The 23,814-nt window shown below is 40.6% G+C and overlaps 1 long non-coding RNA gene across 1 annotated transcript; it reads right to left on the bottom strand.

Annotated features, from left to right (window-relative positions):
• Nucleotides 1–855: 855 nt before the first annotated feature.
• On the bottom strand, nt 856–13,429 carry LOC138405388 (uncharacterized). Its single transcript, XR_011239123.1, has 4 exons — nt 13,138–13,429; nt 12,755–12,818; nt 11,373–11,461; nt 856–1,140 (listed from the first exon to the last, which is right to left on the bottom strand). It is a non-coding gene; the product is annotated as an uncharacterized lncRNA (long non-coding RNA).
• Between the last annotated feature and the right edge of the window lie 10,385 nt (nt 13,430–23,814).

Raw genomic sequence — 23,814 nt, 5'->3', positions numbered from 1 at the left:
CAGAAAGAGTAATTTTTGAACATTTGTACAAAACATGTAGATTCTTCCTCCATATTCAAATCAAAGCAACATTCCTTGTATTCATTAGTATAATCATGTCAATATGGTCGGCTTTCTAAGGAAATTCAAAATGAGTATAGTCGACATGTGTCATAGCTGTTTTCTCAAGAAATAACTACCACAAGATGACAGCTTTATTAGAAAGCTGCATCACTCACTTGTGGTACAGACTTGGAAAGACGTACCTTCTCTGCCTTGACCAGGAAGAGAGAACGCTATTATAAAGAAGAAGAAAAAAAACCATGAGATGCATTATGGGAATTGACTATATTATCGACCACTCAGAGCTTTTCAGTACAAATCACATTCACACATTCATACAGAGCTTCTACGCACAGCGCTTATTCTATCACGCACCATTCATACACTGCCAGCACTACCGTCACAGGCAATTTGGGGCTTCAGTATCTTGCCCAAGGACACGTCAACATGCAGACTAGAGCAGCAGGGGATCGAACGACCAACCCTTTGGTTAGCGGACGACCTGCTCTAGCTCCGGAGACACATTTGGGAAACTTGACCCATGACGTCAGTATGTTCCAACCGCTGTCACAATGTTTTTGATCGTTCTGTTCTAATCTTTATCTCTGATGAGTCACCCAGTTACTTGCTTTTATCCAGAGGGACTTACAACAATCATGCAAGTACACAAGCTTCAAAAAAGCCAATCTACAAACTACTCAGTTAAAACTAAGAGCAGTATTAGAATACAGAAGTGTTGAATTTCATTAAATGTCATAAGCTATTTTAAAAGAAAAGAAAATGCACAGATGAAACACATGTATGATGCTTTAATATCACGTTTCAATTTGATCTAATAAATGCTGTACATTTAGCGACATGAGTGTTTCACCAACAAAACAAAAAAAGTTTATCATAATTCTTTGCATTTGATATCACATTTATTTGCAACATTTATGGGTTGAACATGGCTCATAATGCCAACCTTTGGTGATGGTTAAAGTTCTCTTGTCCAAGGTGGGTGGCCCCCTGAAACCCCTGAACCTCCACATCTTCCACAATTTAGAGACGTCCCGCATCCTCTCCAATCCTGCCATACACAGCTGCCTCAACCCCAGTCTACACACACACACACACACACACACACACACACACACACACATACACACACTATTTGAACCACTGGTATTTTTAGAATTTCCAGGGAGAGACATTTCAGCCAAAACTTGAGGGGGTGAAGCAAACTAAAGAAAAACTAACCCATTGCATCTGCTTTACTGTTAATCCATTAAGCCGCAGACCAAAAACATAATACTGCACTGACTGTATATACACAAGGAATCAACTGGAAGTAATACAGGTACTTTCAAATACAGTCGGTGAGTGGACACTTACTATGAGACCAATGCTGTTTGACTTCGAAAACGAAGGTTGTCTCAAGTGCAGGGAATCAAAAAAAAAAGGGAGTTGGCAGTCAAATCAAAGTCACAATCATCTGTCATGTTCAACTAATCAAAAGATGTCGACTTCATTTAGATTTGATTTCATTCATGGAATGCATACATAAAAGGATTTTTGATGTGGGCGTTCAAATGAGTAAAACACATAAATGCTTTCAAGCTGTCACAATGAGAGGCCCCTTCTCTGTGATGGGAATGTGAAAGGAGACAATGCGGCAAGCCAAGAGCAAGAACGTGGGCAACGGTGGAAAAGACAGAATTGGGCCGTTGAAATGATTTAACTGGTGGAGATGGTGGAGATAAGCAGCACTAGGATCATGTTTAAAGCTCTGCAGTGATATAAGTTCAAAAAAACTTAGAACAGACATAGAACACTACAGCAGACACACAAGTATCAAAAACATACCATTCAAAGCAAGTTCTGCATCTCTAGATTAACTAAAGCGCTCTCTATGCACTCTATACCTGAATAGCCTCTATTATCCTAATTTAGTCATGAATAGACATAAAAAGCAGCATAACACTTGATGAGATGTGTGAATCAAGAGTGAATGAAAGCTGATGGAGCATCTTAATGCAAACAAGTTAGATCACTGTTTTTTGATTATATGTCATGTTCATTGTCGAGCTGTCATGTGGAAATGGTTTGCATGTTCCAAACGTTTTTTTTTTGTAAGAAAATACAGCCACAGCAACAACGTCTTTGACAACAACTGACCCTAAAATAATGGAACAATCCTGGAAGGCTGAATATGTTTCTCACCTAATGAAACTGACATTGCTGATTAGCCAACCGTGAACCACTTGGATGGATGAGATAATATGAACAACTAATTGTCTAGTCAACCAGGAGACTACAGTGTTGAAGGCTTATTAAAAGACCACAAAAGCCACAGGCACTTTCATTACTGCCTTTAACTGTTGCCTTATGAACCTGAGAGGTGTGTTTTGTAGACAACTTGAATCTGAACGTACAAATAAACTTGAGAATCCCGCACCAAAAGATGGACGACATGACTGCTCCCCTAAAGCAAAGCCAAGGAGTTTAGTTGCCACCTTGTGAATGGCTGCAGTATAGGTTGTAATCCTGCCTCCTTCATGTGAATCGATGGGAGATGGACCAAACTAAAAAGTAAAATTACACATCAAATTTACTCTTAAGATGGTTTTAGGCAGTTCTTACCACACTGGTGTTTGTTCAAGTGTTAATTTTTCTGATAAAAGCATGATGGGCAAGGTGGCGGCATTTGTATGCAGGATTACCTCAATACTGAGTAAGGTACTTTAACTTATTACTTACTTTTGCTCTTGAGTGATCAGTAAATCATCTTATAACTGTGTGTAGAGAGGTGACTTGTTCGGTAAATATGCGTTTGTGGGAAACAGACCTAAGACATTTGTTGAGGGAGTGTGTCTGCAATCAAAGGGGAGTTTTGTTATTCATGCCACTGAGATTAAACTGGATAAACTGTGCCTGAAAGTTTTGTTAGAAAACCCTGACACAGGTTGAAACAGCCGTAATTATTTTTCGTTTTATGTACACTGGTCCCATATATATGTATTTTTGTTCTTCCAGACTCAAACAGAGCTTGTCTACAGCTGAGTGTATTTAATGAGCTCTATAAAGCTTAAACCTCTGACTGTAAACCATGGAATTAATGGCACTGCAGACAGAATTTTAAGCTTGATGATTAAGTCTCTCTTACAATAGTGCTCGCGGAGACTTGTATTTAAATTCAAAACTTGTGATTCACAGTTTTGTACCTTTTACTTTTTTTTTTAATAATCAGGATTTTTTTTTTTCAACATGGCTACTAATTACACACATTCATCTGGAACATTTTGTGCTCATCCCAATGTTGCAAGTGCATTGTCAATGAGAGATAATGCACAAGCCTCTCCAGCATGCCTGGTATAACTCACCCCTACTTTTTCTGCACTATAAAGTGTTAGTCCGCACTGTATCTTCCTTCAAGGGTGATTTGTCAGCTTCCAAGGCTGACGTAAAATTCCATTGCGGCTTCGGGAACACGGAGCAGAATAAACAGATCGATTTAGAGAGTTCTCCAAACTGTTTCAAAGAACCGTGAGACCTGAAAACATGGTAATATGACACCGCTGAACATTTCAAAGATTTAGGGAGCCGAGAGCTGGACAGAGGCCCTGTAACAAACCAGGGATGGTAGATATTTATTGTGTCTGAGTTGTTGTTAAGCTGTTCTCCGAGGCCCCGAATTTGCAGCCTCACCCCTGCTACACCTTCCATTATTGTAATATCAAGAAGAACCATTTTTTATAGACCGGGGAGGGGAAGACCAAATTTTCGTATCATTTTCGTCCACCCATCTTCTTGAAACCAACAGCTCTTTATTCATAACACCTCAAGGTTTAGTAATTAGTGGACTGTTGATTAAAAAAGGGCTTTGGAGAGAAAGGAGAGATCCAGCAATTACCAAGCATATTAATCCCCTTCAGTGGCTTCATTAGAATGCTCCACGTACCCTGGCCTCAAGTTTTACATTTAAATTTGACTATGAGATTTTTACACTGCAATTTGCACTTTTAATTTGCGCCTCCCATAATTGGACATAGCTGCTTTGTGCTTGAGTTGGTTTGTGAGTGGAACCACTGTTCTGTTCTCTTGGTTAAAAAAATTAAAATTACAGCTACTCTGGAGGTGGGGCCGAAAAAGGGAAATTCTTCTGCAACGCACAAGCACATGGAGACTCTTCATTTCTGTCTGGTTCCAGCCACAACATTTGAAACGTGTAATGTGGCAATAGAGGCAATCAGTTGAATGCATGAAAGACATAGCACTTTGCAGTAACGCATGGAGTCAACGGGCAATTGTAGCCAGAGTTGGGTAAATTTCCCATTCATTGTCCCATTAACTTTTTAGAAAATAATTTTAAAATTTTAAGCCTTGAATTGTGACCATGAAACAATTGATTTGGAGCAACAACAACAAAAAAAAGTGTCAATTATATATAATTATGTATAATTATGTGATGGAACCACGCATCCCATAAACCACTGCGAAAGATTCCCTCTGGACAACTTGCAGCGCCTCTTGAATTTAACTTGGTTGTAATAATTTTCATCCTCTGGACACTCTGTTCCTTGCTCTGTGTCAAACGTAATGTTGAACCATACGATTGTAGCCAACATGATTTCCAGAGCCATAATAAACATTTCCATAGTAACTGGAAGGTGAATCAGTGATGTCACCATTACAACTTGAAATGCAGTTGATACAAACATAAAACATGATTTCACAATCTCGTTGCTAAGTTAAAACATTATGGCTTATAAATCAAAGTCTCAATTCTGAAAATGAATGGGATTTTAACTTCAGGAACAAAGCTGATAAGCTCTATAAAGAAACAGGTATAGTGTGGGGCTTCTCTGTGGAGACTTTCGTTGTTGTAGAGCCATTCTGTTCAAGTCTCCTCGAGTGTCTACTGGCGATATGTAGGAATTCCCAAGAGCAAAGCAAAAACACAGGAGATTTTATTCAGTACCCCCCAGGGATATATGTCTATTGTGACAGATAAACATAATATATTATATATGATGGATTGCCAGACCTTGGGTTGTTTTGAGGTGCTCCATAAATCATGGGACCATCTTTCATGTACTCATTTACATTATTTGAGATTCATGTTTGTGCTGCTTCATACCCACACACATTTATTACTCTCACACACACACACGCAGGCAGAGAGATTTAATGGCTATTGTACCTTAGATGAATGGAAAATCGGAATGTGGGCGTTTATGCTCAATCTTTGCAAATTTGACCTCAGTGGTGTGTAAACACAGTCCACCCACACATGTAGTTAATACTCACACACACAATTGCACACCCTTTACCTACAGTCTCTGCCCTTCTCTCCCCTCCTTCTTTCACCATATGCACATTCACTGCACCAATATACACAAGCATGCATGCATGCACGCACAAACACACAAGGCACATAGTCACACACACACACACACACCATGCTGCACCTTCAGGCTACCAGTGTCTGCTTAATGGAGTTAGTGATATATCCATTGGGCGCTCTGCTCATTTAAAAGTCAGCTGAGGGTGGACAGGAAGGCAGGAGACAGGGATAGTGGAAGGCTACAGGCTACAGAGAACAGCAACACAAAGGGACAGGACATATGGATGGAGAGGAGGGGGTGTAGCAGTGGTGATGGGGGGTGTGAACAATAGGAGCAAATGAAAACATTAATCCTCAATCAGAGGTGGATGTGTGCGTGTAAACAAGACCATGGAGGTGCACTGACTATGGTGAGCTCTCACAGGGCCTCACCATGCCATTTAGTCTGAACATTTGCAAAGAAGACTGAAAGTGAAGGGGTTAGGAGATCAGAGATAAGAACTGGAGTGTTCAAAGTGATCAATCAAAGGAGGAGATTATCAGCCATGGTCCCTCCTCCAAAGTCAACAAATTCCACTGGACAAGCAAGGGGGTGTCAGGAGATGTTGGGCAGGTTTGAGTGCATATAGAGAAGAGTGAGTTTGCACTCGTCTCTGCCCCATGCTTACACATTTGCTGTTGTGCATGCAGAGTAGAAATGCTTCCTCCTGAGAGTAGTTTTGTGTTTTTATGTGCATGAATTTTGAGAATAAATAAATGCGATAAGAACTGAAATGACAGTCTGATCAACGGAGAGTTTCCTTGATCGGTGTCACTAGCTTATCCTGCCCTTACTGTAGTTGCCCTAGCAACAGAACTGCAGTTGGACATCGGGAGAAAGTTTTCTGTTCTGTTAAGTTGAAACATAATACTCAAGCATCGGAGGTCTCGTCCTTTTGCCGCCGTCATTAACTCTCTCAATCACGGGTTGTCACCGAAGTGCCATGAATCATGGGATCGGTTGGCCGAAAAGGGTGGAAGCCTTCGCTTTTTGGTGATGAAAGGACACATTTTTGGCTGCATTTTGAGCAGTCTGAGACTTCAGATGCAGCCTCCAGAGGACACCACCCCTGAATTGAGACACAGCTCGTGTGTCTCACCTGGTGTGATTATAACACAAAGCAGATTTGGAAAAACACAAACTGCGAGAGGAGAAAATAATTTCAGCCTGATTCTGGCCTCACACTAATGGCCATCTTCCCTTCAGTAAGAGCTCTGAGCCTGGAAATATGGAGGATTAGAGCTTATAATCATAAATGAAAGCACCGCAACGGCCGTGGTCTCCCATTTACATCTGTGTAGTGCGACTTAATGACCATCTCAAAGTGAGACGTGCATGATTATCACTGGGAAGAATTTTCAAAGTCTCTGCCGTTGTTCCTTTTCATGTGTTGTATGCACCCTCAGATTTCTACAGCCCGAGTTTATAATGACATTACAGTGGTGGCTATTTGTCAGCTAATGATTTTCCTCATTGACCTCTCAGAGTCTTATCTCAGTGTGGTGACTGTGATCACTCCCGAGGCTAAGTGCTGTACTGTCCACCTGCCAATTTTCCTCTTTTTCGCTCTTATAACCACCCCCATCTCTCTCCAATGTAGAAAATGTTACGCTACACGCTTCACCTGTCATCCCTTCGGTCCGGGCGCATCTTCAATCTCCTGTTTGTGTGTGTTGTGTTCTAGGTGTGATGAATAGCTGCGAGGTGAAAATTCATGCAGATGTTCCTACATGTTGGTGTAATCTCAACCACAAGTGTCTGCTCTCTCCTTTTTTGCAGTTGAAAGGATGTGCATTTTAATCACAATGTGCCTGCTGTTTTGTTTGTGGTAACTGGCCCACATTGCATTTAACGGAGAAGGGAAACATACATTTCCACCTTTTCATGTGTTTTCAAGAAAAAAAAAACCTTTATCCTCTGCCAGCTGAGGGAAACAAGCACTGTAACGGCAAATAGAATTGCATTGTTCTCACTGCGGCTTTAAGAGCGCGGTAGAAAAATCACACAATCATGGTGAAAATTGATTTACTCTGTGTTTTAGGTTGACCCTGGGAACACTTGGCAGAAATGTTTTGCACTGTTTGCAGCTACATGTCACCCTTTCTGTACACTGCACACTTCTTCACTCTGCGATGCTGGATGCTGAAAGAAAATACCAAGAGGATGTTCAACATGATCTTTCAAATGCATGTTTGAAGTTAAACTAATGACTAATGTCGATATTTTAATCTTCTGGCTCACTGGCCCTGAAATCTAGCTGAAGCCATAACCATTGTATGTACCTGGTTTGTATGTGACAGGAAAGGTAAAGCAGATGGTGTATTGATTTATGCAAAAAAAAAAAAAAAAAAGATTTATTGAACGTTGACTTAACTCTTTATCACTGCCATAATGAATGTGACTACATGCTCTGGGCTCGTGTGCTGAGGGGAATGTTCACATCACTTCCCCCAAGTGTGCAATTTGTGATTCTCTGTAGGGAATAACAAATTTACAGTAAACATGTGCACCTCTGAGCTGCTGATCATAGAGTGACTTTAAAAGAATGCAGCGCTTAGCTTGAAAATAAATACATTTAACGTGGCTGATCCAATCAGATATTACAAATATCACGTAGCATAAGACTTGATTTGTCATCATGCTAGGGGTCAGCGATACTCGCGGATGTCATAGTCATTTCCGGTGTGATAGTGCACCGCAACTCGCATTGTGCAATACCTTCATCACTGTGATAAATCAATCACCTAATCATAAAAAGTAAAGCATTTATATTCCTCTAATGCTCAGTTTTTCTGAATATGTGTCCTTATAGCAATTGAAAAATGAAGCATTGCGTTATTTCAAGCAGGACACAGAGTCACGTGCTCAGCTGTCATAAGCTGTCAGCTACTGGGTTTACTAGGTTTTATTGGTGCTTGTCAGTCACCCACCAATCACAGCCCATTCTCTCACCAAAGCGGTCCCTTTAAAAACGATGACCTCCGCACTGTTTCCTGCTCAGCAACACTGCCACCGACGCCCTGCTGGCAGCAACTTGCCTCCACCACCCCAGCCTCCACCTTTTAGCACTGAGGCCCCCCAAAAAAATGGTTGTGGTAATTGGATTCATCTTGAACAAATGTATCCTGCCTGCTTACGCCCACTTGGAGGTTTTGCACGTGTTCCCTGTTTTATTTTAGAATGCCGCTCGGCTAATCAAGGGAACATCCAAAGAATGGAGCTATCCACGCCAAGCACAACTGTGTTCCCATTAAATCATGACAAAGTGTTCCTGACTGAAAGTTAGAAACAATTGCTATATCAGCCGTTGCCTTCATTGGTGCGTGGTAAAAAGGGAGCAGCCCAACTGATGGTGAATGGTCTGCATTTATATCATGGTTTTCTAGTCTCAATCACCACTCAAAGCGCTTTACAGTACAGTTTCGTCATTCACCCATTGACACACATTCATACAGAGCATATATGTGCTGCACTTAATCATACATTACTCATACACTGCCGGCACAGCGGTTTGAGGTTGAGCGTCTTGCCCAAGGACACTTCGGATGTGGGGATGTATGAATGGGGGATCAAATGGCTGAGTTGCCACAAGAGGGGGCACCTCTCCTGGGTCAGTTTTAATGCCACATGGAACCAACTACAGTATTAAAAAAACTAAAAAGAATGAACAAAACCTAACAAAAATAAAGCCACGGAAACTGGACTGCCAGACCCATCAGAAAAGGAAAAAACAGAAACAGTACACCAGTATTGGAGAGAGAGAGAGAGAGTCCCTGCCTCCTCTTAAACAGGTAGATCTCATTCAGCCAAACTCTGAAGAGATAACATGATAACCATAATTATGGTGGTAATGTGACAGCTCAACCAGCAGGGGGCATATAAGGTATCACAAAGCCCAACACGAATGTTAACCTATTTCAGTTTGGTTTTTTTTCTGAACCCGACCAGAGCCTGATGCAGTTAATGTAAGCTGCACTGAGTTTGTGTTAGCCTGCTCATCACATGCATGGTTATTGTTGATTACAAACACGATCAGCGTAACAAATATAATTTGTAGTTTGCCCAGCCAACGTAAAAGAACCCAAAACAAACTGGAATGTCATTGAAATATTTGTGTCTGAATCCAGCGCTGGTCCCAATGGGCTCAGGCCTGTAAGCCTTGTCGGCGTGTCATGATAACCAAATGTGGAAATACAAGCAACCTTGTAAAAAATTAAACCAATTATACGAGGAGACAACCCACACCATAACAAAGAGTGAACAACCAGAGCCAGAGGAGTTCATACCAGAAACCATACGACTGTCCCTCCACATCATATATGACAAGACTCATGTGGAAAGATGTCACGAGACAGAATTTATACCACGCTGAATACGGTCTCCTTCCCAAAATTGATATTCATTTTAAGCCATATCGCCCACCCCCACGTTTCACTGTATAAACTTATATAAAGTGAATGATTCCATAATTTACAGTAAAGGTTTTTTCTCTGGGGCACAGAGATTTGTTGTTTCTGCTCTTGAGAGACCTGAGGTAAATGTAAAGTTATTTAGGACGAACATTAAAATTTTGCAGTCCGATCATTTTCTGACATTTCACGGCCCAGCTGCGGGGAGAGATCTCGTTCAAACCCAGCGTATCAGACATGCGTCGACTCATGTGTTCTGTGGGTGTCGTGGGTGTTTTTTAAACTTTAGTCGAGTGTGTTGCGTAAAAGCACACTTGTGATGATCTCAGCACTTCTGCGGCTTGAATCATTAGGGATGCTGCACTGGGAAAAAAAGTCATCCTGAACTCAACTGGAGGACAGTGCACGCACCTCAGCGTGTATCAGCATGCACCCTCATACTGTGCCACCGGGTTCATTGTTATTCTTCCCCTCTATCCTCTCACTTCATCACTTAATCAGTCCCTTCAGCTTGTTTACAGCCTCCTTTTCTTTCATTCAAGACTCATCTCTAGTGTAAATGATGTCTTTTTCATGTGTGTATTATTCTCATTCAAGGATTGTGGTAAACACATCCCCAGTGTTGCCCTGGAGATTAATATTTTTTTCTGTGCACAAGGGATTCCAGTATTTGTCAATCTATTTAGTAAAAAAAAAAAAAAACTAAGCCACACTTTTGTATAGATACTAGAATTCAGGGATCAATACTGTGGACTAGGTGCAATTAATACAATGCACTCCAGCTTCAGTCAGGTGGCGCTTTGGGGTCATTTTTCTATGCATTACATCGCCTAATTGATAATAAGTGAGATGGAGCACTACAGGGGGGACACCTCAGCTCACCCATGAGACACCTCTGCACTCATGCAGTAACAATGTCCTCACGCGACATTGCTGGTGTCACATCTAATGGATGTTATGTTCATCAATGACTCCCATGTCTCCTCTGGACAGGAGTTCATCTTGTTCTCTGTCATTACGTCAATTTTATCTATAGTATAATACAGCTTCAGGGAGCTTTTACAGTCATAGATGTACAACATAGATGTACAGACACCCTCCATCAGTTGGAGGTTTCAGAGGATCTATCTCTCTTCTAGGAAATCCAGATGTTCTATAGTAATCATGGTTACAGAGTAAATTAAAATGTTTTAGTGGCAGCAGCCCCAGCAAGACTTTGTCATGAAATAATGAAGAGCACCACCCTACAATGCCTCCCACAGAAAAATGCTGGGTTATCTTATCCACCCCAATGTAGGACGGAGCCTCTCGAGCCATTATTTATAAAGAGTTGGGCAGATTTTGTGTTACACAGCAGCTGGTTCAGCGGTTGGGTCAGCCTTATTGACGTATGACACATCATCATGTTCCCAGCCGCTGTGTCCGCTCTGCAGTGTCCTCTTCTGCATAATTTGAAGGCTCTTTGAAAAACAAAAACTTTTAAAACCTTCCAGCATTGAAAATAAAACCTTGTTCATATTTCAGCTCGATCTAACTAATTTAGTGTGTAGCATACCTGTTTGATAGGCGGCGGCTGTTGCTCAGGAGGATGAGCGGGTCTTTCATTTCCCAGAGGTTCAAAGATTTGATCCCTGCCTCCTCCTCCTAGCAGAATGAACCCATCCATCAAGTTAATATGAGCCAACATGTAGAATATCTTCATTTTACTGGATTAAACAAGAAAACAATCTTGCTGTGATACTGTGTGTGGTTGGTCTAGTTGTTTCCCCAGTATTTATAGTACTGCAAAATAGTCATATTTGTACTTTGTATTTTGGAATGAGTACCCAGCTGCTTCTTGAACTGAAGCAGTTACATAAGCAAGTTGAGAAGTGTATGTATTGTCTATAATATTGTTAAATGTATCTGATTTAGATTTACATGACGTGGATTATTTTCCATTACCCTTAACTATATAAGGTAATAGTAATCACTAAACTGCCAATACAGTGTGGGAAAAGTTGTTGTTTCACATATTGAAGTTTTTCACAGGGGGACTACTGTTTCAGGGGTGAGGATGATAAAACGCCAATATGAAACTGTTACTGCACGACAGTCCAGGCTGGGATTGAGAGATTTGACTACCTCCTACTCACCAGAACTTCATACACGATGAGTCAGCTGTTAACCAGGTACAACGCTCTCAGGAGGAGGCAGAGGAACAAAGGCACTCGAATCAAGTTAGCTATTCTAATCTTATCTAATATTGATGTCATACTTGACGTCAGATGTGAGCACATAATACATTTCGTTTTCCACATACCATCCCATAGCTGCTTTTATTGTAGATATTGGTAAAAAGGGAATTGTTCCGTCTATGAGTAAACTCTTGCATCGCATTTACATTGTCTATATTTCATCTGGTTTATAAAAGACTCCTTCTCAAGGAGTGTATGGATATAATGCATGAAGCCTGCAAGATTTAAATCATTATTACTCCTCACTCATCCCAAAATAAGCACTGGGCAAAGAACTTTGTACTGGTGAGAATGGTGACAGAATTAAAAACAATTGGGGGGTTTTTTGAGTGGGGGGTATTTAGTTATCATCAGAAATCACAAAATAATTATAATCTTGCAAGTAAAGGAAACATCTGGAAATATTTCCAAATGCTACATTGTACATTTCAGTAAAAGTTCATTTTATCAAAGCTGCAAGACTATTACAAAACTGGAAAAATCCTAAATGTCCTAATGTATGTTCATTAATGGCCATACATCCCTAGTGTCCAATGTTTTATTAGATTTCATTTCATGTTCACTTTCTATTGTATTCTGCTATGTGGCATATTGCAGTGTTTAATATATAAATGATAAAATATATAAATATTATCCAATGTTAATTGGAGCATCCTGTCATTCATCTATTATGTTCAAGCATAACATATAGTAAACTTACCCTTTGCACGTGGGGGTGAACTCATCGCTCTGTGGAGTCCGGCTCTAATGTGCAACTTCCAAATCTATAGGAGAAGCATCGGTGGTGTATAGAATTACTGGTGTGGAGCACTGTTGAGTCTGAGGAAAGCAATCCGCAATATTTCCTTCCCACCACTGTGCTTTTCCAGCGCCATGGATGACTTAACCTGAGACAAACTTCTCAAGTAGGCAGTCCAATAGATAATTGACATTTCGTTTCTTCACTCAGTCTTCAACAAGAACCCTTCTTGACAAATGCACTGTTCATTCAGCCATCGCATTGGGCTAAAGGATATAAACATGGCATTATGGACATGTCAGATTATAATAATAATTTATTCAATTGTTAATTTCAATAGTTACCTCCACCAAGCAGGTCATCTTTTCACTACTGTCCATTGGTTGGTTAGTTGTGTCATGTTGAGCAGAAAGACCCAAATGCAGGTACAGACACAAAAGCTGGTCAAAGAGGTCTAAAAACTCTAATTTAAGTAATCATAACTAAAAACTAAAGCATGGTAACATAGGTGGAACAAAACTAAAGTGAAATGAACCAAACTGAGGATGTAAACAAGGGAGCACAGGGTATGAATGCAGAAGTTAACTAGACCCAGGTGCTACTAGGGTGGGGAGAGACACAGGTGTGACACATCAACATGCAGGTGATGAAGGAAGTGGGAAACAAAAAGGAAGTGAAGTGACCATCGATGTGACATGATGCGAGTTTCAAAATAAAGCAGGGCATGAGCCAATAAACAAAAGGGAGAAGATGTCACTTTTGAGGAGCAAATTAAAAAGACACAAATCTAAAAATCCAAGCACAAAGAACACAACAGTTTAAAGGACCTAAACACAATGAGTCCAACAAAAGATCCAAAAAGAGAAACGAAAAGTCCTAACTAAATAAGTTGTTTTTATTTTGGGGTTTTTTTCAGTAGGACTCCACAAAAACAGATTTTTACAAACCTAGGTGGAAGAATGAGATGTGGGCCACAAAAGAACCCATTAAAGGTACAGTGAGTAGAATTTAATGGTGAATTTGCATGATGAAAAATACCTGAGAACTCAAAAGGTGTTTAGTTTGTCCAGTTTGGAGGATTGTAAAAAACATGGCAGCCTCCGCAGAGAGGACTCCCAATTTAAATATAAAGTTTTGAAATATAAAGGGTAATTCTAGGGTAAAGAAACAACAATTCGTTGTTAAAACATCATTAGGATTATTTTATATGAAATGTCTGCCAATAGATCCCTTTCACCTAAATCTTACACACTGGACCTTTAAATATTGACTCAGATCCCAACAAGGATCCAGGATTTTTCCCAATTGCCCAAAGAATTATTCATGGACTTGATGAAAAAAATCTGTTATATTTAAGGGACTGATATTTATGAGCATGTGCAGCTTGATTGAGCGTGTGCAGCCTGGTTGAATTTAAGGTGACTGCTGGGCCTTGGCGTAGGCATGCGCTTGACTGAGTGCCATTCTAGCTTTTAATGAGCTTTGGAAAGAGTAGAGTCATCTAAATGTTTGGCCGCATTTAGCCGTGCATAATTAATTTGAAGTTGTTGATTTTGGACTTCAGTCTCACAAAGAAATCTAAGCTGAGTGCGATGGGCCCCACAGGAAAGGAAGGCTCCCTCTGTAAAGTCCCAGTGATGTAGCCACACAAGTTTTATGAGAAATGTGGTCACTTGTCTTCACAAATTTCAGTTTCAGCCGTGAGCTGTGCATTCCTCAGAAGGTCCCATTTCACAAATTGTAAGGTTGTTGGTCCAACTTTCATGTGTTCATGTACTTTGAAGTTGGAAAGCTCCCTCTGTCAAGTTAAAATATATGAAAATGAGTGAAACAATTAACATGACGCAATGTCGCAAAAACAATCAGCATTGAGAATGAAACTCAACAGGTAGCTTGGAACGGTAATCACCCAGAGGCAGTGAAGATGACGGTGACATTCCTCGAGCTGTGTGATATTTCCACAACAGGAACACAACAATTGTAGTCACTTCTTCCAGCAGTCCGTCTCTCCTCTTTCTGGAGGAGGATGGATGAATATTGACGGGGTTGCGTTTACTCGCATTTAACGCAAATGATCCTGCAGCCAAAGGAGACGCTAAAATTTGATTTGCGTGGCAATAAAGCAAATAAGTAAATTCCCCAAACCACTCCACTTGGAATTGAATTGATAGTTTCAGTTGTGTTATGTGATTTTTTTTAACACAAGTCCACAATGAACTCCTGGCAGCTTGTTTCTTCTCTTTTACTCTTCAAATTTTCGTTAACATCCAAAATGTGGGACTGTGTGCAGTTTTCCGCACATTCTTGCTTTCCTCTTGCAGCCCAGACGAAGTGTGAACTCTTCTAAATTATCTGCAGTTGGGATGCAGGCCATATGGACACTTACAGTCGGGCAGAATCTGCTCCTTGCATTAATTGCAGATTGGGGCATTAAAATGTAGTGCGTTATTATACTGTGGAGTAGTTCAACTGTTGTAAAGTTCAAGTGAGACAATTAAGTGCCATATGTTCCTGGATGATATACTACAGGTTAAAGATAATATATTCTCTCTCCCTCCACCCACTGAGTAAGTGGGGAAGTAGGAAGTGGAAGGACAGATCATCTACCATCGGTATCCTCACTGATACCCCTCTATGTCACATGCTGAAGCTTTATATCATATTTCAGTCTTGCCCTGCTCTCCCTCTAATGATTAAAATCCTATCATCTCTCTCTCTCTCTGCATCACCACCGAACGCCTCACACTGTCTCAGTTCAACAATTTATGCCTTCTTATTAGTACACAGTCTCCCCATATCATCCTTAATATTTTCCTTTCCTTCTTCTTTTCTTTCCTCCTTCTTTAATTCTCTCATCTCCTCTGTAGCCCCCCCACTGCTCCTCTGCTCTTCAGGTTGTCAGATAAAGGGGGAGATCTTCTTTTTTAGACTGCTTGGCTCTGCTTTTCCCCGTCTTTAGGTTTTATCCCCCCCCCACCACCACCACATCCCCTTCTCACAACTTTAGAAAAAGCTCTTGTGGTGGCATTTCTGATTGTGCTGGACTGGAGAGGGAGAGTGACCTTTGTGGATTTCTAAAGCTCATTATTCCTCATTGGGCTCAGTTGTGGCACAGTGGGGGGTGTCACAAGTCTAGTGACAGCTGCTGCTGGGCCAGTGCAGATCCTGGTGAATCTCTTTTCTTTGCTCTCTCTCACTCTCTCTTTCTCTCTCTTTCTCTCAATCATTCTTGTTCTGTTTCCTCTGCTTCTCCCTCTGACCTTTTTCAATCATTCCACTAACTTTCATAGTGTTTCCATTTCATTAAACCAATTCTGTGTCTTTGCTCCATTTCTTCCTGCCTATAATCTAGATAATCTTGATTATTATATGATCAAGAATTAGAACATTCCTGATATTGATAAGGTTTAATCAGCAATGAATGGAAAATATTGTAACACTTTTAAATTAATTGAATTTAGGCTTAAACACTAACATTATGTTTTATTAAATTGGGAAACCCACACAACAAAGGGCTGGATCAGAAATGAACCACTGGTCATCACCTCCGTGAGCATCGCTGATTTCCTTTTCTAGCTGGTTTGGTTTTTATTCAGCTGATTTTGAGATTGTGTGGATAATTTATCCTCGACTCCAGCTGGTTAAAGTCTACACTGTAGTGCAGGATAAACATATTTCAGTCAGTGTCCCACTGACGTTATGATTCTAGCAGCAGGTGCACTTTTCGGTAACACAGGTGACTTCAGTGAACAGTTTTCACACCATGCAGGTGTGGGTTTGTGTGCTAATATCTCAAGGTTAGAGTTCTGTGATGGCAAAAAAAGAAAGAAAGAAATTGGAAAAATCTCTCTGAAAAAACAAAACATGTAAATGCTTCTACTGTAGCCTGATGCACACAATTTCATCTGTTGTGAATCAGTTTGGTACCTTTAATTAACAAGATAAAAGAAATCACCTTCATATTTTCCCCTGCAAACATAAATAAACACCATCTGCCAACAAATTACATTTGAACAAGTGATGTACTTTGATAAAGACGAGCTAGTGAAAGAAAGTCTTTCTACAAAAAAGGTCCAGAGGTGATAAAGCAACATCTTGCTACAAACTAGAGGTTTTTATCCATCAAATACATGCATGTGTCTTTTTGTTACCCATATTCAGCAAATTAATTTCAGTTACTATTAAACAAATTTAAAACACTAATAAATTGGTTTTATTAAAATTAGTTATTGTGAAATATAGGATATCCTTTTAGTTCATCAAATAGATTCATTAAACGACTTGTTGAGTGTGTTATGGAGGAAAACAACACACAAAGCCAAACAATAAGACAAAGTTGTATTAAATGGCGATTCAATGGAAACTGAATCAGTGGAGACCATCATGGAACCAATTAACCCTTGTTTGGTGTTAGAGTCTAAGAAAGAAGATGCACACTCCCCCTACACATTTATAGTACATATGTGGTGTTCGGGTTAATTAAAGTGTGATATTGTAGGTGCTATGTAGGTCCACTCTGCTCCCTCCTCGGCCTGCTGTTAGTGTGTGCGCGCGTGCTAGTGTCAATTTTGTCTTCTGTCTGCATGTGCTATTCATTCACTTGGTTACAGAACTGATACATTTCAAGCACCTACACCTCTCTGCTCCCACATTCTTGCACATTTTGCACTCCGTCTTAAGGGAACCATTCTGTATTTTCTCACACTCCCAGCTGCAAACTGGGGGCGGGATACAGAAAATAAATAGCTTTACCTGTGTGACTCCTTATCACAAGTAATCAAGATTCTCTGCTCAGATGGGCCTTAGAAATAATTTCTGAAGAGAGAGTAGTTTTAGAAGATTATGGAGGAAGAGCCTTATAGGTGACTATCACATATCCGTCAATTCAGAGTGAGCCTGAAAAAGAGGATGAGCTTGAGACCTTCCCTTGAACTTTGAACTCTCCAGAAAATCGTTCTGGATTCAATTCATTTAGAGAGAGAAATCAAACCAGGTAGCAACAAAAAGAAATGCTGCAGTGTGTGTGGACCCAAGATGGACAGGAAGACGTAGTATACATGCATCAACTGCAAGAAATACATATGCAACGCACAAAAAATCTGCCCCTCATGTGTTCATGAATTCAATGGGGCTGATTATATTCATAAATGTGATCTAACAGAGGTAAATGGCAAGTCTATATTGCATACAAGTGGGATAAAGTAAATACATGTTAAGTATTTTTATACATTTTGATCTAAAAACCCAGTAATGCAGTGGGAGTAACACCACACAAGGGTTAAGTCAATTGAAAACATTAAAACAGTGTGAAAACCCCTCTTGTGATATTTATTGCCTTTATTACATTCTTTATTTATTACAATTAATTCTGCATTCATTTCAAAACAATAGTACTTGCACGTCAATCGCCAATCAGCTTGCTGCCCCTCACATTTGCTGTCCCCAATCCTAAATGGTGGAACAGGCTCCCCATTGACATTAGGACAGCAGAAAGTCTAGACATCTTCCGCCCGAGCTTAAGACACATCTCTTCAGACTGCACCTTGGTTAGGAAATGATAAACCTCCGTCAACTCCGGTGCTTTACATAAAATTAAAACAAATCAATAAAAAATTACGCTTGCATGTCGCCTGTAGTTTGGCTTTTTTTAAGCAAATTGTACTTACCTGATTCTAGCTGTTCTGGGTTTGTACCCTCATGGTTGATGCACTTATTGTCAATCGCTTCGGATAAGCGTCTGCTGAATGAAATGTAATGTAATTCCTGTGATTTCGAGAGTGAACATCAGATCACCGAGGGTCTTGGTCAAATGACAGCGACTGGCCTCATCACTGAAGCAGGCATGGGCTTGTTTTACACATGGTGGACGTCGATGAGTCATCCTACACTAAAACAACCCTCAGGATACGGTGACATCATCTGATGTACGAGCATGTGTTGGCTGCAGCATGGACACGCCAGGCAATAAGTCTGGGAGCTGTGATGCAGTTATGACATGGATTCCTTGTTCAAACCTCATCTAATGGACAGAGTTTGTTCTCCTCCTCAGCATGTGCGTGTTTGTACGCTGCTGTCGGACCGCAATATATTCCACATAGACACTTTTACAGTGACAAACATAGGGAAGAATGACGTCATTAGTTTCTGCTGGCAATGAATGACCTTGGTAAACATCCTCAGTATGCTATATTTAAGGTCAACAGTATCATATTACCAGTGTCAGCTGAATGTATTCACACAAAACCATCAAGGGGCAAGTAGGTCAAAGATCAACAGGGCATCTATGGTGGAGCATGCATGAATAGAATGGTCACCTCTGACAGGCAACGCTGATTAAATTCCCTCGAGGATCTTTATACCAGATGCTTTAGATGTAAATTTTTATTTTTTTATCAAGACACTGTTTCCAGTGGGAATCAATAGCAGCGCTCAGTCTCTCTCCACTGAGGGAAGGACTCCCGCTGCAGTAACGGTACAACCTGCATGCCTCTGTGCTCGAAATGCTCGGCCAGATGCTGGCATGTATCTACAGCGGCTGTAATTGCGAGTTATTGAGATTCATTTTCCAGCATTTCTGGCAGGGCGTTCAACATTTTCTTTAACATAATGTTGTCAGCACTTACTACAACAACAGGATAAATCTTTAATCGGTGACACACTGTGATAAATACAAGACAATGTACACAGAGGTACCACATATAAACACTCAACCACCATTGCGTGTTTATATTTAGCTTCGCCAACACCTTTTAATTGATGCACATTACCACTTAATAAACACATTGTTATATCTTTGTGATGAGTGGACTCTACCGGTCTAACTGTCTGAAAGTATCTGGAAGTTGACGCCGAGGTGTGAAGAGATCTCGCTGTGTTGCTTCAAAAGCAGATGCTAATTGGTAAATTATTTATAGCGGCATACTTGAACAAATTACAAAAGCTGACTTGACACACGTTTTGTCTTTATACATAGTGGCATTAATGTTAGACAAATTACCATGTCCACTTGCTCCTGGCACATCCAATTTGTTTGTCAAATTTGACCTTTAGGACTGACTGCCCGCACTGCAATTTGCAAGCAATCAGGCTGAATTGTGTGTCAAGGCAATGTCCACGTCGTTTGCGTTCGTTGCCGTGGTAACACCATGGGCATCTGTATATTGCGCCATGTCCTCTCATTTCACCGCACCGGATGTCATCAGAGACAGAAGATATACAGCCATGCGTCACAGCCTAAAGCGCTGGATGTTCAAGAAGCCAAGTTCAAACACATCCGGAGAGAAAAAACAGTGATTGGATTATTTTCCTGTCCAGATGTTATATCACTGTCAAGGCCACACATGGTCTGAGCATGAACCTAAACATATTTACATTGATTTTACTTTATATCCAGGTCTATCGATCTGTATCCATGTGTCAGATACCACCTGTGCACAGATTAGGACTTCTAAGACTTAATCACATTTAAGAATATAAGCAGACACTGTAAACAATAAATCAGGTTATAAATTAATAAAGCAGCTTTTTATGAAATGTTATTCATTTTAACTAAAAAGGAACAAGTCATTCATCTTAATTTATTTAAATTTCCAAGTGGCCTTTTTAAAAATGCTTTTACCCTCGCCAGCAGAAAAATGTGGTGGCTGTTGTTCAGCCTGAAATAACTTAACTACGGCACAGATGGCCATGAAATACATTCTCTATTAACATGGTTGCTAGTGGATAAAGCTACTGACTTTGTTGATTTGAGTTCAGTGTGAACCATCTCAAAAACCTGGGTGAACTGGTGCAAAGTTTGGAACACACTGTCATGTCTTTCTTGAGATTGGGTTCTGACATTTGTGATTATCTGACTGTTCCTCTATTATAATCTCCTGGTTTAATTTTCAATTTGCAACTACTCTACCCACAATTCTCATGTGTAATAACAACGTCTCTAGTTGGTTGAGTTCGCTGTAACCATTGCAGTAGGTGCGTTCTACTTGTGCACTGTGCTGTGTTGGTCTTAACACAATGCATGCTGGTTAGAACTTTTGTCTGATTTCATCAAACGCTGCAAAACGGAAACTGCTCACGTGACCTTAAAACATTGCAGGAGTAAGCCGTCTGCAGTCCGACCGTGCCGATGTTCTCCTCCAACTGCAGCACCTTATAGTGAGTTGTGATGTCACAACTTTGTTCTGATTGGCTGAAGGCTTCACTGACGAATGATGAATCGTATCTTTTTGTTCTAATAATTTAGATTCGTTTCTTGCTCCGTATATCAGAGGATCAAGTCAGCTGCAGTCGGACTGAGTCCAAGTCTGACCCCATGCTCAAAGATCAGCGAGCATTTCCTTGTCTTGTACTTATTCAAATACCCTGAGCCTCTCTGCAGACATGGAAAAGCATCCACATACTGCACGTAGCATATTAAAATACCAGGCACAGAGAGTTTGTGCCAAGAAACCTAATAACTTGTGTGAGTGAGAAAGAAAATTGACAGATTTTGCATGGAAACAATGAAGCACACTGGGTCTACAATACCACCACATGGTATCTCGATTACCTGTGTTTAAGCACACAGATCTTTATATTCTCTGGACGAATACCACAGACAGCAGATGCCAGGGAAATAATGATAAGAGGGATAGAGACTTGGGAATGAGAGCAGAAAGGGGTTTGGTGATAGCCTGGGCAGACCAGGGTAAATAAACAAAGGAGCACTGGGAGATAAAGAGAGAAAGAAGAAGTGAATGTGAGAGCAAAAGAGACAGAGGAGAGTGGTGTATAGAAGAGAGATGGGAGCTTGGATCAATCTACACATGTGTCTGTAGTTCTTTATTGCACATGTATACCACTGCACATTTCTCTAATGGGAGAGTCATTTTGAGATGTAGTGTAACAAACAGAAATTATATGGTGCTACCACTGATTACCTGCAGGAGTCAGGTTCATTCAGGAGGCTGTTTAGGCTCTACTCTCTCCGCCTTGGTCCTGTTTGTCTCTAACGCTGATAAATTGCACTGTTTGGGCCTTTCTCTACAAACCGGATCATATTTCATGCCATGCGGCTCAGGAAGGAGGAGGGGAGGGCTAGGACATAAGGAGCAGGTCTGAGAGGAATATGAGAAGGATGAGAAAAAAAGAAGGTGGAAGAGAAGAGAGGTGTGAGGTTCACAAGTGAGGATGATCGTTTGTGTCCCTGGAATCACAATTGTAAGGCTACAGCCGGGTATAGAGCAGCAGCAGGCGCCTTGCCTCAGGGGCCATTGCCTACCCTGACATCCATCGTAATCCAGGAAGTCCGGCCTGTTGCCACAGGTACATGATATACATTGCAGTTCATTGTGGATGCTTGGAACAATAAATGTGATCCTTAAAAAGTGCATATTTTAAAGCAGCACTGGGTAGTTTTTATACTTCAAAAACACAGCTTTAAAATGAGGAGAATGGTATTTGTCATTGCTACAGAGCTGGACGGCTTAAACTGGTCAACCAGTTTCACCATCAACCAGAGCCAGAGCGAGCAGCTAGCTATTCGAGAATAATTTACCATTCTTAATGAGGTTATTGGAACACATTTCACTAATTTAAGAGAGTTAAAAGAGGCCAAAGGATGCAGGGCAGATGACACAGTTGTTATTGGATAAGTAAGTAGTAACTGTTGCTTGTTTTCTATGTTTTGTTCTGCTTGCTTCACCTTGAGCTGTGGAATAAAGTTGTCGACTTGCTTGTTAGTTGGTTGCAACTCATGTTTCGGACAGTGAATTAAGCCTCCCACATGTAGGGGGAGCCAGAGTGTTGCCGAGAGCAAATCTTGCATTGTGTTGCTGTAATGTTATTGTTGTTTTATTATTTACAGATGATGTTCACCTTGCCATAATGTCAGCTGAATGAATATACTACTGACTAGATCAGTGAGCTCTTTCTATTTTATAACAATTCTCCAGGACTAATGGCCAAGGAGGGCTGGGTTATGTGGGGGGGGAAAGAAGGGAATGATGTTCGCTTTTACATCCTTTAACTTATCGACAAAAAGGAAGAAAATTTGTTGCGCTCATTAGCTGGAGAAATTGGAACAGCAGGTTATTTAATGGTGACAATCCTACTGATGGCGAATGAATATCCTTGAGTGGGTGAGTGTTTGATTTGAGCAGACGTGGCCTCCACTGCCTTTCATTCGCTTCATTTGCTGTGGCATGATAGAGGCACATCTGCCATCAACCGCTATTTATGATTGCCAATAAAACCTTCTAATTCATGTTCCTCTTACTAGATGAACCAATTTTACTTTCATTCACAAACAACATGAGCTAGTCGCTTCATCCTCGCTGATGAAAAGCATCACGCTGTGTGCGTATGATGATAAAAATCTGAAGAACTGAGTGCTTGAAAGCTCCATCAGGATTCATGGTCGTGTGATGGTGGCATGTCAGCAGATGTTGCTTTATGGCTCAACTCCAATGATTTAATGTACTAAAGTTAGACTAGCATACAGTAGTGTGTTGCAAATAAACAGAGTTAATATGAATACAGTGCATACAGACAGACATTAGAAAACTGTCCTCACAGCAATACCTTTCAAAATATCCTGCAGCTTTCTTCAGTTTAAGATGTTTGTTTCCATGCACGTTGCACATTTACTCTCTGTCACTTGCAACTGTCAGTAAACTCTCTCATGCATAACAGAGGCATGCTGTGCAGTCACTTAGACAATAATGACTGCATATAATACGCAGAGGGGGGGCAAACATGGCTGCAGGCTCAACAATTTCACTCTTATGTCTTTTGAATATGTGAATATAAAATAGATACAAATGCCTGTACAGGCAGCAAATAAAGAGGGGAGAACATTCATTTGCTTATCCGACCAGATAAAAACAGAATTTGACAGGGCATTTGTTCAAGATAGCTGAATGATGAGCAATGGAATGGGGGGGGGGGGGTTCTCAGAGATAGTGCAAGTTTGCGGGAGAGTGCACGAAAAAAAGATAGAGAGGAATAGTGGGAAAAATGCAAATGTCCTGTGTCGATAAGCT

This window comes from Paralichthys olivaceus, chromosome 18, assembly GCF_024713975.1.
Source record: "Paralichthys olivaceus isolate ysfri-2021 chromosome 18, ASM2471397v2, whole genome shotgun sequence".
Taxonomy (NCBI): domain Eukaryota; kingdom Metazoa; phylum Chordata; class Actinopteri; order Pleuronectiformes; family Paralichthyidae; genus Paralichthys; species Paralichthys olivaceus.
The sequence above is the reverse complement of the archived record's forward strand: the minus strand, read 5'-3'. Positions and strand labels throughout refer to the sequence as shown.